This window comes from Macaca nemestrina, chromosome X (genome assembly GCF_043159975.1).
Source record: "Macaca nemestrina isolate mMacNem1 chromosome X, mMacNem.hap1, whole genome shotgun sequence".
Lineage (NCBI taxonomy): Eukaryota > Metazoa > Chordata > Mammalia > Primates > Cercopithecidae > Macaca > Macaca nemestrina.
Window position 1 is genome coordinate 143,995,298 of NC_092145.1, and position 9,508 is coordinate 144,004,805.

At 46.0% G+C, this 9,508-nt stretch overlaps 1 non-coding gene across 1 annotated transcript; it reads right to left on the minus strand.

The window, feature by feature from the left end:
• Positions 1-7,143: 7,143 nt before the first annotated feature.
• Positions 7,144-7,205, minus strand: LOC112426009 (U7 small nuclear RNA). Its single transcript, XR_003017255.1, has one exon. It is a non-coding gene; the product is annotated as a U7 small nuclear RNA (small nuclear RNA).
• Between the last annotated feature and the right edge of the window lie 2,303 nt (positions 7,206-9,508).

Consider the following 9,508-nt stretch of genomic DNA (forward strand, 5'->3'; position numbering starts at 1 on the left):
AGACTTGGTGTTACTATGTTGCCCAGGCTGGTCTTGAACTCCTGGGCTCAAAGGATCCTCCCTCCTTGGCCTTCCAAAGTGCTGGGATTACAGGTGTGAGCCACTGCACGCAGCCTGCAGGACAATTCTTTTTTTTTTTGAGATGGAGTTTCACTCTTGTTGCCCAGGCTGGAGTGCAATGGCCTGATCTTGGCTCACTGTAATCTCTGCCTCCCGGGGTCAAGCAATTCTCCTGCCTCAGCCTCCCAAGTAGTTGGGATTACAGGCATGCACCACCACCATGCTTGGCTAATTTTGTATTTTTAGTAGAGACGGGGTTTCACCATGTTCAAGCTGGTCTCGAACTCCTGACATCAGGTGATCCTCCTGCCTTGGCATCCCAAAGTGCTGGGATTACAGGCGTGAGCCACGGTGCCAGGCTGACAATTCTTTTTTTTTTTTTTTTTTTTTTTTTGAGACGGAGTCTCGCTCTGTAGCCCAGGCTGGCCGGATCCCAGCTCACTGCAAGCTCCGCCTCCCGGGTTCACGCCATTCTCTGGCCTCAGCCTCCCAAGTAGCTGGGACTACAGGCGCCCGCCACCTCGCCCGGCTAGTTTTTTTTTGTATTTCTTAGTAGAGACGGGGTTTCACCGTGTTAGCCAGGATGGTCTCGATCTCCTGACCTCGTGATCCACCCCTCTCGGCCTCCCAAAGTGCTGGAATTACAGCTTGAGCCACCGCGCCCGGCCCAGGCTGACAATTCTTGAAGAGTAAATACCTTTTCCCATCAAAAGGAATCAAGATTCCTCGAAGAATTGCCTGCTTCCAGGTCTGAGGAAAGGAAATGTAAATTATTACCGATTTTTCTTATTTTTTTCTTACTATGTTAAGCACAGAAATTCCCAAAAACATAACCACAAATAGTTAAAAAAAAAAAAAAAAAAAAAAAGATGGCCAGGCGCGGGTGGCTCACGTCTGTAATCCCAGCACTTTGGGAGGCCCGGGAGGGTGGATCACCTGAGGTCCAGAGTTCGACACCAGCCTGACCAACATGGAGAAACCTCGTCTCTACTAAAAATACAAAATTAGCCAGGTATGGTGGCACATGCCTGTAATCCCAGCTACTTGGGAGGCTGAGGCAGGAGAATCGCTTGAACCCGGGAGGCAGAGGTTGCGGAGAGCCGAGATCACACCATTGCACTCCAGCCTGGGCGGCAAGAGCAAAACGCCCTCTAAGAAAAAAAAAAAAAAAAGATATAGCCGCCATTTTGGTGTAAGCCTTCAGTTTTTTTTTTTCTATGCATATGAGGCAGGAGAATAGGGTCTGGAGGCAGGGAACCTAAGGCCAATTCACGCTAGCTTCCTAGAACTAAGTCAAAAGGAAAACCCCGACTTTCCACACCTAAATAACAAAAGGATTGGAAGCTACTCCCTTTGCAAATCCCCCGCTCCACACCTTTTCTGTGTGGCAGATGGAAAATTGAAAGCATTTCTGATTGGTTGCTCTCTTCTCTTCTGATTGGTTGCTCCCCTCCCCTCCCCTCCCTCCCTCCCCCCCTCGTCTCTTCCCTCTTCTCTTCTCTTTCCTCTTTTCGGAAGGAGTCTACCTCTGTGGCCCAGGCTGGAGTGCAGTGGCGCCTTCTCAGCTCACTGCAATCTCTGCCTCCCAGGTTCAGGCGATTCTTGTGCCTCAGCCTCTCAAGTAGCTGGAATTACAGGCATGTGCCACCACACCCGGCTAATTTTTGTATTTTTAGTAGAGATGGGGTTTCATCATGTTGGCCAGACTGGTCTCAAACTCCTGCCCTCAGGTGATCCATCCGCCTTGGCCTCCCAAAGTGCTGGGGTTCCAGGCGTGAGCCACCACGCCTAGCCTGATTGGTTGCTTTCTGTAGCCAATCAGACGTTTGCATGGGAGTGAGTGTAACTTTGTAACTACACTTCATCCTCTGATTGGTTGCTTTCCACAACCAATCAGACTGATTGCAGGCCACTATTTCATTTACATAGGATGTACACCACGTAACCAATGGAAAACCTCTAGAGGGTATTTAAACCCCAGAAAATTCTGGGGCTCTTGAGCTGCTATACTAGGCCTGCTCCTGCCTTGTGGGATGTACTTTTGTTTTCAATAAATCTCTGCTTTTGTTGCTTCATTCTTTCCTTGCTTTGTGCGTTTTGTCCAATTCTTTGTTCAAAACGCCAGGAACCTGGACACCCTCCACCAGTAACACATACGCATGCCCAACACACACATACACGGGCATTTTTGGAAGAAAAAGTGTAATCATATTAAATATTTTTGTAAATTCCCTTTTATATTTCATTTAACATTATATTGTGAACCTTCTCTCATGTCAAATGTAGCGCTTTGACGTCATTTTTTAAAGCATTCAAGAAATCCTTTATCCAAAAGAAATCACAGTCAGGGCATTGATGAACAAAACAAATTGGTTCAGTTTCCCAGGTGGACTCTGGACTGGGCCTTTTCCCTGCCTTGCAGGCTGCAGTCATGCTTGGGAGCTACAGCATTAATCTAAAGGGCAATGACTCAGCTTCATTTGCATAACCATGGTGCACTGCATGCAAAACATTTACAAGTTAAAAGCCGTAGGTGTCCTTTAAACCTATTGTTTTGAAGAATGATACTTTTCTTTACACTTTCGCCTGAAAGAACTGCTGTATGTATTTGAGCTGGGCTTAATTTCACCCTCAGTGTACCAGAGGTGGCTGTTACCTGGCAACTGCCTTTCCGAGGTTGCTGTTGTTGCGGTTTTTTCTCTTTAGATTGTTTGAGTTAGTCGCTTTTTTTTTTTTTTTTAAATTTTTATTGTTATTGTTTTATGAGACAGGGTCTTGTTCTGCTATCCACACTAGATTGCAGTGGTGCAAATATGGCTCACAGTAGCTTTGGCCTCCTGGGCTCAGGCCATTCTCTTGCCACTGCAGTAAATGCCCAGCTAATCTTTTATTTTTACTTTTTATGTATTTGGTTTTTTTTGAGACGGTAGAGTTTGTTGGGGGTTTTTTTGTTTGTTTTATGAGATAGTCTTTGTTGGGTTTTTGTTTTTTGAGACAGTTGCCCCGTCGCCCAGGCTGGAGTACAGTGGTGCAGTCACAGCTCACTGCAACCTTGACCTCCCAGGCTCAAGTGATCCTCCCACCTCAGCCTCCCGAGTAGCTGGGACTACAAATGCATGCCACCATGCCTGGCAAATTTTTAGTTTTTTTATTAGAGATGGAGTCTCACTATGTTGCTCAGGCTGGTATAGAACTCCTGGGCTTAAGGGATCTGCTAGCCTTGGGCTCCCAAGGTGCTGAGATTATAGGTGTGCCAGGCCCAGTCAGTAGAGTTTTAACTGGGTGTTTTATTGATGTGTGTAATGTTGGGACCTGTCTTCTTGTTTTATGTAGCTGTAGTTTCTTGATTTCTCTTATGCTATGTAATATCTGACTTTTACGGTAGCTGTTTCTTTTAGTTCTACTACATATGTAGTATAGTTATACCTGTATTTGGAGTTTACATAGGTCTTCTCTCCAATCTTGCATTTTCTGTTTAACATTACATTTATGAGATTCATAGATTCACTCACAGCATTGTGCACAGCTGTTATTTTTTCGTGTTCTTGGCTCTTCTCTATGGTTATTACATTGTCATTATAATTCCATTCTACTGTTGATGCACATTTGGGTTGGGTGCAGCCTGAGGTCACTAGAACATCACTTTTATTGACAGTTGTGCATGTACCACCTACTAGCACATGCCATATGTTGTTTTTATTTTCCACTTTACTAAGTAATGGTAGTTATTTTCATAAGTGGTTAATACATTTGGTACTCCCCAGGAGAGGAACTGCTTGCTGGGCAAAGAGAAGTACATATTCAACTTTTCATTGAAGTAATGCCAGTTTTGGCTTTCTTCCAAAGAGATTGTGCCAGTATATAGTCGCGCCAATAGCATGTCGATGTTCCTGTTGTTTCACATGCTTACTAACTCTTGATATTTTCAGACTTCTTTTTTTTTTTTTTTTTTTTTGGAGATGGGGTCTCACTCTGTCGCCCAGGTTGGAGTGCAGTGGCACGATCTCAGCTTCCTGCAACCTCTGCCTCCCAGGTTCAAGTGGTTCTCCCACCACAGTCTCCCAAGCAGCTGGGACTACAGGCGCGCACCACCATGCCCAGCTAATTTTTTGTATTTTAGTAGAGATGGGGTTTCATCATGTTGCCCAGGCTGGCCTCGAACTCCTGAGTTCAGGCAGTCTGCCCACCTCAGCCTCCCAAAGTCCTAGGATTGATTACAGGCGTGAGCCACTGAGCCCAGCCTTCAGACTTCTACATTTTTGACTATCTGATGGGTGTAAAATGTATCACTTAAAATATTTGCACACAATTCCATCGTGTGGATGAACAATCATTTGTTCGAATCAAGGTTCTGGTGTACGACATATAGGTAGCTGCCAATTTTTCTGTTGTATACTCAAAGCAGTGCTTGTCTAATTACTTCCTTAGCATGAATTCCAATAGTAGAAATGTTGGGTTAAATGTTCCTCACATTTAACATTTTGATGCTTGTTACCCGACTGCCATTTGGAAAGATTTAACAATTTTACATTCCCATTTACAGTATTTTTATGCTTTTTCCCCATCCCTGTGTCAAAATTAGGTATTAAAAGAAATCAAAAATTAGCTGGGCATGGTGGCTGGTGCCTGTAATCCCACTACTCCAGAGGCTGAGGCAGGAGAACCGCTTGAACCCTGGAGGCAGAGGTTGCAGTGAGTGGAGATCGCACCACTGCACTCCAGCCTGGGCGACAGAGCGAGACTCCGTCTCAAAAAAAAAACAAAAAAACCCAAAAAATTCTAAAGGATGCATGTCCTTAATTTTAGAAGTCAAATTACACAAGGCTTTTAAAACAACGGAGACCCCTGACCAGTGCTTCTCTCTCTGTAACTACCAATGGGTTCATTTTACCCACTGCCCAGATAGAGCCGATTTATCAAAACAAGGGAATTGTAATAGAGTTTAATTCACACAGAGCTGGCCGAACAGGAGACCGGAGTTTTATTATTACTGTGAATAGAAAATATCTTGGGCCCCCAAAATCACTAAGCTAAAGGGAAAATTCAAGCTGGGAACTGCTCAGGGCAAACTTGCCTCCCATTCTATTCAAAGCCATCCCGCTGCTCACTGAGATAAATGCATATCCGATTGCCTCCTTTGGAAAAGCTAATCAGAAACTCAATGCAAACTATTGTCTCTCACCTACTTGTGACCTGAAAGCCCTCTCCCTGCTTGGAGTTGTCACCTTTTGATTCCACTTGTCCCGCCTTTCCGGACCAAACCAATGTTCATCTTACATATGTTGATTGGTGTCTCATGTCTCCCTAAAATGTACAAAACCAAGCTGTGCTCTGACCACTTTGGGCACATGTCGTCAGGACCTCCTGAGACTGTATCATGGGCACCCATCCTCAACCTTGGCAAAATAAAATTTCTAAATTAACTGAGGCCTGTCTCAGATTTTTGAGGTTCACTTTACTCAAGTCAGTCTCCCTGAAGATTTGGAAACTGAGGTTTTTAAAGGATAATTTGGTGGGTAGAGGGCTAAGGAGTGGGGAGCGCTGATTGGTCAGGTCAGAGATGAAATCCTAGGGAGTCAGTCGAAGCTGTCCTCTAGCAATGAGTCGGTTCCTGGGTGGGGACCACAACACCAGATGAGCCAGTTTATTGATCTGGGTGGCGCCAGCTAGTCCATTCAGTGCAGGGACTGAAAAATATCTTGAACACCAACCTTAGGTTTTACGGTAGTGGGTAGTGATGTTATCCCTAGGAGCAATTGAGGAGGTTTAGAATCCTGTGGCCTCGGCCGGGCGCGGTGGCTCAAGCCTGTAATCCCAGCACTTTGGGAGGCCGAGACCGGCGGATCACGAGGTCAGGAGATCGAGACCATCCTGGCTAACCCAGTGAAACCCCGTCTCTACTAAAAAATACAAAAAACTAGCCGGGCGAGGCGGCGGGCGCCTGTAGTCCCAGCTACTCGGGAGGCTGAGGCAGGAGAATGGCGTGAACCCGGGAGGCGGAGCTTGCAGTGAGCTGAGATCCGGCCACTGCACTCCAGCCTGGGCGACAGACCGAGACTCCGTCTCAAAAAAAAAAAAAAGAATCCTGTGGCCTCTAGCTGCAAGACTCCAGAACCATAATTTATTTTTTAATTTTTATTTATTTATTTATTTTTGAGACAGAGTTTCACTCTTGTTGCCCAGTCTGCAGTGCAATGGCACTACCTCGGCTCGCTGCAACCTCTGCCTCCCAGGTTCAAGCGATTCTCTTGCCTCAGCCTCCTGAGTAGTTGGGATTACAGGCACCCGCCACCACACCCGGCTAATTTTTGTATTTTTAGTAGAGACGGGGTTTCACCATGTTGGCCAGGCTGGTCTCGAACTCCTGACCTCAGGTGATCTGCCCACCTCAGCCTCCCAAAGTGCTGGGATTACAGGGGTGAGCCACCGTGCCCAGGCTATTTTTCTTTTATTATTATTATTTTTTACTTTCTTTTTTTTTTTTTTTTTTTTTTTGAGACGGAGTCTCGCTCTGTAGCCCAGGTTGGAGTGCAGTGGCCGGATCTCAGCTCACTGCAAGCCCCGCCTCCCAGGTTTACGCCATTCTCCTGCCTCAGCCTCCGAAGTAGCTGGGACTACAGGCGCCCGCCACCTCGCCCGGCTAGTTTTTTGTATTTTTTAGTAGAGACAGGGTTTCACCGTGTTAGCCAGGATGGTCTCGATCTCCTGACCTCGTGATCCGCCCGTCTCGGCCTCCCAAAGTGCTGGGATTACAGGCTTGAGCCACCGCGCCCGGCCTTTTTTTTTTTGAGACGGAGTCTCGCTCTGTGGCCCAGGCTCGAGTGCAGTGGCGCCATTTCGGCTCACTGCAAGCTCCGCCTCCCGGGTTTACGCCATTCTCCTGCCTCAGCCTCCCAAGTAGCTGGGACTACAGGCGTCCAACACCAAGCCCGGCTAATTTTTTTGGTATATTTAGTAGAGACGGGGTTTCACCGTGTAAGCCAGGATGGTCTCGATCTCCTGACCTAGTGATCCTCCCGCCTAGGCCTCCCAAAGTGCTGGGATTACAGGCATGAGCCACCGCACCCGGCTATTTTTACTTTCTTGGGCTTTCCAGTAAAGACCAGAAAACCTGCTAGATAAATTCTAAAACAGCTGTAACACTAAACCATAATATTGTGGCTAATTTGTTAGTCCTACAAAGGCAGTCTGGTTCCCACGCAAGAATGGGGTTTGAGGAAAGGGCTGTTATAATTTGTGTCAAAGTTAAATTATAAACTCAGTTCTTCCCAAAGTTAGTTTGGCCTATGCCCAGGAATGAACACAGAAGCAAGATGGAGTCAGTTAGGTCAAATCTACACACTGCCATAACTGTCTCACTGTTATAATTTTTGCAAAGGCCGTTTCACATCCCCAATTCCCACTTCCCAGGAGCCATTTACAACTCTTAGCAGTTTTGTCTGTTTGCATCTATGTCTCATAACAATATGCTTACGCCACTTGCCCTTGATTTTCAGTTGTAGATTGTGCATAGACTGCAAATTGCCCACTCTGATACCAGCTTTTCCTCAGCCTTCAGAGCTATTGCACCTCCAGAATTCCTGAGCCTTTCCAGGCTTCTGAAGCATGAAAGTGTTCTTGTTATCACTTGACTGTTGCTGGCCCTTCTGTTTTTGTCACTATGAATTTACAGCTTTTCTTTTCATTCCTTTATTGTCATTCAGTGGGGTTTGTGGATGGAGTGGCGATAAATGCATATATTTGTGTGAAAACCTAAGATATTGTACATTTCAGAAAACTAAAAAACCAAACCCCACTTTGAAAACAGAACTAAAACAGTATTTATTTTACAAAGGCCTCTTTAAAAATAGGATGACATTTTAGACACAGGTTGTTAAAAAACGTGCAGTCCAACCCTTTCATTGTACTGTTAAAGAAGCTGAGTGTGTCAGGCTGAGTATTTTCACCAAGTTTCCTGACTTTCCACTCGAATCTCTTTCCCCAGCCCCGTGGTTCTCAATCTTGGCTGCTGTTACAAAGTCTTGGAGAGTTTCAAACAACCCTGTACCCTCAGGGCTACATCCCCCGCCAAAAAATCAGTCTCTCTGCAGGGGAGCCTGGGCATCAGTAGCACCTGGACTTGCCAGGAGGTCCTACTGTGCAGCCATGCTTGAGGATGACTACCTGCTGCCAGGAGATTGACCGGTTTAGCCCCATTTCTAAAAGCATGGTAATGTGGACATCAAGACATCCATCACAAGCTCATTATTATTTGTTTCAGACAGGGTCTGGCTCTGTTGCCCAGGCTGGAGTGCAGTGGCCTGATCACAGCTCACTGCAATCTCCTCCTCCCGGGCTCAAGCCATCCTCCCACCTCAGCCTCCCGAATAGCTGGGATTCCAGGTGCCCGCCATCACGCCTAGTTAATTTTTTTTTTTAAATAGAGACGGGCTTTCACCCTGTTGCCCAGGCTGGTCTCTAACTCCTGAGTTCAAGTGATCTGCCCACCTTGGTCTCCGAAAGTGTTGGGATTACAGGCGTGAGCCTCTGTGCCTGGCCTATTTTTATTAATTACCTTTGTGTGTTATCCAGATTTTTTTTTTTTTTTTTGAGACGGAGTCTCGCACTGTCACCCAGGCTGTAGTGTAACGGCGTGATGTCGGCTCACTGCAACCTCTGCCTCCCGGGTTCACGCGATTCTCCTGCCTAAGCCTCCCGAGTAGCTGGAATTACAGGAGCACACCACCACACCCGGCTAATTTTTTGTATTTTTAGTAGAGATGGGGTTTCACTATGTTGGCCAGACTGGTCTCAAACTCCTGACCTTGTGATCCGCCCACCTTGGCCTCCCAAAGTGCTGAGATTACAGGCGTGAGCCACCACACCCGGCCCCAGATTTAAAATAGTATCTATTTTCATGCCTCAATTTCACAAGCATGTATTCTGTTAATCCAATTAACAATGAACACTCAACAATTTTGTTAGTGGCATCAATATGGTGTTCTTGTGCCACAGTCCTTTGATAGTGGCATATTATTTAGCTCAGTTCTCACATGCCACTTATACCCTAAAGCAAATCTCCATGAAACAGTTTAAAATTGCTGAGTGATGTAGTCATTTTGCTATATCAGGATGTTTTCATTGTCTAAGTGCAGTAATGGCAGAGAACATTACGCACTTTATGGCTACTATGCTGATTACAGCTGGACACTGGATACTGTAGGAGTAGTTACTCAAAACCTCCATTATGATGAATTGATCTATTATCTCTATTTATTAGGTCATAGGAGCTGGTTAACGTCGCTGAGTTTTAGCTCTGGCCAGCAAAAAGCACAGTCACTGTTTATTATGGTTAGCAGGGAAGAACAAGAAAAATCACTACGGGCCGGGCGCGATGGCTCAAGCCTATAATCCCAGCACTTTGGGAGGCCGAGACGGGTGGATCATGAGGTCAGGAGATCGAGACCAT